Raw genomic sequence first — 8,014 nt, 5'->3', positions numbered from 1 at the left:
ATTTTGGCTATTACAAATTGTGCTGCTATGAACATAGGTATGCATATGTTGCTGTCTTTCTCTGAATTCAACCCCTTTGGAAAGATACTCAGGAGTGGTATAGCTGGATCATAAGGTGGATCTATTCCCACCTTTCTTAGGAATCTCCACACAGATCTTCATAGTGGCTGAAATAGTTTGCATTCCCACCAACAGTGTAAAAGATTTCCTCTTTCCCAACATCCTCGCCAGCATTTGTTGTTTGATTTCTTTATGCTTGCCACTCTGACTGGGGTTAGATGGAATCTCAGTGTAGTTTTGATTTGCATCTCCCTGATGGCCAGTGATGAAGAACATCTTTTCATGTATCTACTGGCCCTTTGTATCTATTCTTTTGTGAAGTGTCTATTTAGTTCATTTGCCCATTTCTTGATTGGGTTGTTTGTTTTGCTAGTGTAGAGTCTTTTGAGCTCTTTGTATATTCTGGATATTAGCCCCTATCAGAATGATGGCTGGTAAAGATCTTTTCCCATTCTGTAGGCTTCGTCTTTAGGTTATTGATAGTTTCCTTTGATGAGAGGAAACTTTTTAGTTTGATTCTATCCCACGTGTTAATTCTTGTTTTAATTTCCTGAGCTTTGGAGGTTTTGTTGAGAAAGTGACTGCCTGTGCCAATATGTTGTAGTGTTGAACCTATGCTCTCCTCTACTAACTGCACAGTCTCAGGTCTAATTTCTAAGTCTTTGATCCATCTTGAGTTGATTCCTGTGAGTGGTGAGATATAGGGGTTTAGATTCATCTTTTTACAAATGGTTAGCCAGTTCTCCCAGCACCACTTGTTGGAAAGGCTGTCTTTTCTCCAGTATATGTGTTTGGCCAGTTTGTCAAAGATTGACTAAAGATGTGTGGGTTTGTTTCTGTATCTTCTATTCTAATACACTGGTCAGTATATCTGTTATTGTGCCAGTACCATGCTGTTTTTACTACTATTGCTTTATAGTATAGTTTGAAGTCTGGGATTGTAATACCTCCTGCATGTTTCTTATTGTTGAGAATTGCTTTGGCTATTCCAGGTCTTTTCTTTCTCCATATAAAGTTCATGATTGATTTTTCTAGGTCTCTGAAGAATGTTGCTGGTATTTGTAATGGGAATTGCATTGAATCTATAGATCAGTTATGGCAGAATGGCCATTTTGATATTTATTCTGCCTATCCATGAGCACGGGAGATCTTTCCATCTTCGAAGGATTTCTTCAATTTCTTTTTTTAATGTTTTATAGTTTTTGTTGTAGAGGTCTTTTACGTCTTGGGTTAGGTTTATTCCTAGGTATTTTATTGGTTTTGAGGTTATAGTGAATGGAATTGTTTTCTTTGTTTCTTTCATTGTGGATTCGTTGTTGGCATAAAGAAAAGCCACTGATTTCTTTAGGTTGATTTTGTATCCTGCGACTTTGCTGAATTTGTCAGTCAGCTCCAGAAGTCTTTTGGTTGAGTTCTTTGGGTCTTCCATATGAAGGATCATGTTATCTGCGAATAAGGATAATTTTGATTCCTCTCTTCCTATGTGAATTCCTTTGATTTCCTTCTCTTGTCTTATTGCTGCAGCAAGAGTCTCAAGGACTGTATTGAAAAGGAGTGGTGATAAGTGGGCATCCTTGTCTTGTTCCTGACTTTAGAGAAAATTCTTGCAGTTTTTCCCCATTCAATAAAATGTTGGCTTTGGGTTTACAGTATATTGCCTTAATGATGTTGAAGCACTTTCCTTCTATTCCAATTTTTTGCAGTGTTTTAAACATAAATGGGTGTTGGATTTTGTCGAATGCTTTTTCAGCATCTATTGCTATGATGATGTGGTTTTTGTTCTTGGCTCTATTTATGTGGTGAATAACATGTATTGATTTGCGTATGTTGAACCAGCCTTGTTTTCCTGGGATGCAACTGACTTGGTCATGATGTATTATTCTCTTGATATAGTTTTGAATGTGTATAGCTAGTATTTTGTTTAGAATTTTTGCATCTATGTTCATTAAGGATATTGGTCTGTAGTTTTCCTTTCTTGCGATATCTTTATTTGGTTTGGGGATTAATGTGATACTGGCCTCATAGAAGGAATTTGGGGGAGTTCCATCTCTTTAAATTTCCCAGAACAAGTTATGAAGTATTGGTATTAGTTCTTCACTGAAGGTTTTGTAGAATTCAGCTGAAAACCCATCTGGGCCTGGGCTTTTCTTTGGTGGAAGGATTTTTATTGCCGTTTCTACTTCTTTCATTGTTATTGGTTGGTTTAGACTTGCTATATCCTCTTGGCTGAGTGTAGGAAGGTTAACTGTGCTTAGAAATCTATCAATTTCTTCCAGATTTTCAAGTTTATTGGAGTATAAAATTTTAAAGTAGTTTCTGATAATCTTTTGAGTTTCTTGACTATCTGTGGTGATACCTCCTTTTTCATTTCTAATTTTGATAATTTTTTATTGTACAACTTTAAGAGTTTTAATTGCCCTGGAAGTTAAAATAATCCCCAAGTTTTAGTCAGGTATTTACATAAGCTAATTAAAGCAAAGATTTGTAGAACAGAAATAGAAAATATTTGGATCATAAGAGAGTGTGATAAACCTCCTTTACTAGCTAAGAGAGCTGAAAAAAGTAAATATTTAGAAGGTTTATATAACATAATAAATTAAACTTATAAACACAAAAAGATATTGAATACATACAAGCATAGAAAATCATTTTTCTAATTTACATGCAGCATACAACATTATCTCATGTAACCATAACAAGCAGATCTATAATGATGTCCTGGGGGCCATCAAACTCAACTAGCCAGACCATAAGTTCAAAACACAGCAATCACTGGCTTTCACCATCAGCAGAGCAGTGGTGGTCTCTGGGGTATATGGAATATGACTTTTTTTTCTGTCATTTTGAGTTCTATATTCTATTTGTTGTAGTACTGTTTCTCCTTTGCTTAGTTGCCCACTTCATGCAATTCACCTCTTCTCTGGTTCTGGAATTTGCTTCTGTTTTCTTCTCTTTTTTATTTTATTTTTTTATTGTTGCACTGTATTATAATTTGATTTTATTCTCCTTTTCTTTTGGTTAGGTTGGCCAGGGGTTTATCAATTCTATTAATCCTTTCAAAGAACCAACTTTTTGTTTTATTGATTCTTTGAATTGTTTTTTTGTTCTCTACTTTATTTATTTCTGCTCTAATTTTCATGATTTCTTGCCTTCTGCTGGCTTTGGGAATAGACTGTTGCAGAATTTCTAGGTCCTTGAGTTGTGTCATTAGGTCTTTTACTTGGTGGTTCTCTGTCCTTCTTATGTGGGCACTCAATGCAATAAACCTTCCTCTTAATACTGCCTTCATAGTGTCCCATAGATTTTGGTAGGTTGTATCACTGTTTTAATTTGTTTCCATAAATTTCTTTATTTCTTCCCTAATTTCTGCTCTTACCCATTCATTGTTTAATAGTGTAACATTTATTCTCCATGAATCTGAATACTTTCTTTTGAGTTTCCTGTTGTTGATTTCTACTTTTATTCCATTGTGGTCTGAAAAGATGCAAGGAATTATTTTACATCTTTTGAATTTGCTGGTATTTTCTTTGTGTCCCAGGATGTGGTCTATTTTGGAGAAGGTTCCATGGGCTGCTGAAAAGAATGTGTATTCTGTTGTTCCTGGTTGAAATAATCTGAAAATATCTATTAGGTCCATTTGGTTTATGGTTTCCTTTAGTTCTAAAGCGTCTTTACTCATCTTTTGCCTTGAAGATCGATCCAGTGGTGTGAGAGGCCTATTAAAGTCTTCCAGAATTATTGTATTTGGGTCTACTTTTGTCCAGAAGGGTTTGCTTTACAAATGTGGCTGCATCCACATTGGGGGCATAAATATTTACTATTGTTATATCTTCTTGGTGTATTGTTCCCTTAAAGAAAAGGAAGTGCCCTGATTTGTCTCTTTTGATGTGTTTTAGTTTAAAGTCTGTTTTGTTGGATACCAGGGTTGCTACCCTGCTCTTTTGTGGTCACCATTGGCATGGTATATCTTTTTCCATCCTTTCACTTTCAGTCTGTGAATGTCTTTGGCTGTAAGGTGAGTTTCTTGCAGACAACATATATTTGGATTGTGTTTCCTAATCCACATTGCCAGTCTATGTCTTTTTATTGGTGAGTTGAGTCCTTTGACTTAAGAGATATTATTGAAATATGATTTTTGTTTTCTGCCATTTTGCGTTCTGTCTACTCTTGGGTGGTTTGATCTTTCTTCTTTACTTAAATGGCCCACTTATTAACTTCCTCTCTTCTCTGCTTCTGAAGTCTGCTTCTTTTTTCTTCCTTATGGTTTATTTCTTTTTTTTTTTTTTTTTTAGTTGTACTGGGGTTTTTGGAATCCCTTCTACCTCCGGGCTACACTCCCATGGGCTACACTCCCAGACCTATTTTTTTAACTTTATGTGGAAAGACGGTCTCTTAAGCCAGCTTGCTGGCTCCAAATCAGCGCGATCCTCCTGTGTCTGCCTCCCAAGCGCGTGGATTGCAAGCATGTGCCACCACGCCTGGCATGGTTTATTTCCTTAAGAATTTTCTCTAATGTTGGTTTTGAATTCATGAATTTTTGAGATTCTGTTTATCCTGAAAGACTTTGGTTTCACCATTGATCTTGAATAGTAGTTTTTCTGGATAAATAAGCTTTGGTTGGAAGTTATTTTCTTCCAGGGTCTGAATCACGTCATCCCAGTCTCTCCCAGCATTCACGACCTGGGTTTTATAGTCTGGAGTGATTCTTATTGTTTTGCCTCTATATGTCACCCGTACTTTGGTTCTCACTGCTTTTAAGATTTTTTCCTTGGCCTCTATGTTGGTCATTTTGGTTATTATGTGGTGTGGAGTGGTCTTTTTTTGGTCCTGTCTCAGTGGAGTTCTGTATGTCTCCTGGACATGAAGGTCCAAGTCTCTTTCCATATTAGGCAATTCTCTGAGTTTATTTCCTTGAAGAGATTACAGATGCCCTTCTTCTGTACCTCTATCCCTTCTTCAATGCCTATTATCCGTAAGTCAGGATGCTTCATATTATCCCATATTTGCTGGATGTTTAGGTTTTGTTGCTGTAAAGATTTCTGTATATCGCTGACTGTGTTTTCAGTTTGCGATGTGCTGTCTTCTAATATTGATATTCTGTTTTCCATTTCATCTAATCTTCCAGAATTTCTTTCTATTGCTGTCTTCATTTCACTTATTGCCTCTTGTTTCTAACTCACCTTTCACCTCCTCTAGACTTGTTTTAAATCCTTTCATCATATTGTACATCAAGATTCTGAACTCCCCTTCTTGCATTTCTAGTAGGTCAGTATTCGTGATTTCTGCTGTCTCTTCATAATTCCTGGTTCTCATATTTATAGCGTTCTCTGTCCTGTATTTCTGATTTCTACTCATCGTTTGTGAGTATTATGCTTAGTCCAATCTTAATATTAGGAGTTTAGGGGTATCGGCAAGTCAGCAGAGCTTTTCCAATGTTGAGGGTGGATGATGTGCGAGGAGCTGGGGTGATGGGTAAAGGAGTTGGATAAGGTAGAGGATATGTTTAGGTTGAGAAAGACTTTAAGTATGATAAGGTAATATCTTGCTGAGAATGAGAGAGAGTTAACTGGTAGGACTCTTGTCATTAGTAGAGTATGTATGGAGATATGAAATACTTTATTAAACAAGTAGGTATATTATGGGGAAAAGTTTTGGGGGAGAAGAGTATATAGGTTAGTGTGGGGGAGTTTGTAAGAGGGTTGATGGAAGGAGCAGACAAACATAAAAAAAATCCACACAAGATACCAAGACTATTACTTAATCCAAGAAAAAGAAAGGAAAAACCAATCAAAGGGGGAGAACAAAAAAAAAGAAGGAAAAATTCAATGAGTCCAGTACAGTTACATCTGCGAACTCAAGAACAGTGAGTCAAATTGCGGGCCACAGAGGAGAAATCCCAGTACTGTACTTCCTGGGACTTGACCCAGTGGGGGCGTGGCGGTAGCAGAGATATCACACCATAGGAGAACGTGCACCTGGCACCCCCCCATAGTTTAAAGCAGCCTCTATCGACTCCCTGGTTTGGAGACTCTGTGATACAACCCAGTAAAGGAGTAGTGGGGTCTGAGATACTACAGACTCAAGATCCAGAGCACCTTAAGTGAAGTCATAGTGACCCAAGGGAAGAACCCAGAGAAGGCACAAACTTCCTAAATCATGGGAAAGAGGAATAACACTGGAGCAATGAATGCCCACAACCCCACAACATCACAACCCCATAAAACAGAAAATCAGAGATTTCTAGAAGATCAAATCAGGAAAATAACTGTAGAAATAATAGAGGTGCTTCGAAAAGAACTCAGAGAGAGCCAAAAAGAGATAAAGGATGCAATTAATGAAGTAAAGGCCTCAATTCAAAGCACAAACAACCAATTAGACCACATGGAGAACAGAATCTCGCTCTTAGAAGATGATCATTCCAAAAATGAACGCATAGTTTCTAATCTAGAAAAAAATATCCAACAGCAGGAATCTGACATTGAAGAAATATGGGCCCATTTTAAGAGAGCTAACCTAAGAGTAATTGGAATAGAGGAGGGAAAAGAAAGTGATACCAAAGGGATCAACAATCTCTTCAAGGAAGTAATAGCAGAAAATTTTCCCAACATAGAGCAAGAGGTTGAAACACAGATCCAGGAAAGTTATAGAACTCCCTTTAGACAGGATCGGAGAAGAGGATCCCCACGCCACATAATTGTCAAAATGACCAATGTGGAAGCCAAGCAGAGAATCTTAAAGGCAACAAAAACAAAGGGCCAAGTGACATTCAGAGGCAAACCAACTAGAATCATTCCAGACTTCCCAAACCAAGTCATGAGAGCCAGAAGGGATTGGAGTAACATATTCCAAATTCTGAAAGAAAACAACTTCCAGACAAAAATTTCCTACCCAGCTAAACTTTCTATCAAATTAGATAGAGAAATAAGAAGCTTCCATGACAAACAGAAACTGAAGGAATTTATGTCTTCAAAACCAGCACTAGAGAAAATACTCAGAGATTAACTACAAAGAAGAAATAGGTAACACACACCAGAACCAGAGAAACAAGAGTTTCCATCCAATAGACAACTAAGATTGGTTATCTGTGGAGATTCATTATTTATGTTAGTCTTTTACCTATCTCTAAATTGTATTGTTTGCCTTTATTGTTGTTAATTTTTAGGATTTCTAGTTCGAATATTAATATACCTTCAGATATAGCATTTGGAAATATTTTATCCCATTCTATTAGTAACTTTTAACTCTGTTTACATTGTCTTTGGATATACAATATTTTTTTATTTTTTAGGGAGTTTGTATACTCTTCTGTTGCCTGTGCCATTGAAATCACATCCAAGAAATCACTGCCAATTTCATTGTTGTGAGGTTTTATGACCCAGATTTTCTTCTAATATTATAGTCTTAAGATTTATATTTAGGTCTTTTATTTATTTTGAGTTAATACTTGTATATGGGATTAGGTAAGGGCCCAATTTTATTCTTTTCCATGTAATTATTATTTTTCAACAATATTTAGTTAAAAGATTATTATTTCCACCACCAAATGTTTGTGGAAACCTTGTCAAAAATAACTTGACAATATAGGGAAGAATTTAGCTCTAGGCTTTTATTTAACTCCAATGGTTTATATATCTGCCTTTAGAACAGTACTACACTGTTTCAATTATTGTAGCTTTATATGGTTTGAAATCAGAAAATATATATCTTCTAGCTTTGTTCTTTTTCAAGAACATTTTGGGTATCTCGAATCCATATTCCTTATTAGGATAGATTTTTTTCTGAAAAATAAATATATAAATATATGATAGTTTCACCTAGAAAAATAGAAAAAAAATATCCTCTGGTAAGAAAGAAAGTAAAAAGGAATATTGAAATGTTATCTTTAAGTCATCAAAAGCTTGGTATCAGACAAATGAAACTGTTATGTGAGATTATCATTTTTAATTTTGGATAA

Source organism: Muscardinus avellanarius, assembly GCF_963383645.1.
Source record: "Muscardinus avellanarius genome assembly, chromosome: 3".
NCBI lineage: Eukaryota > Metazoa > Chordata > Mammalia > Rodentia > Gliridae > Muscardinus > Muscardinus avellanarius.
This window is presented reverse-complemented; position numbering follows the sequence as displayed.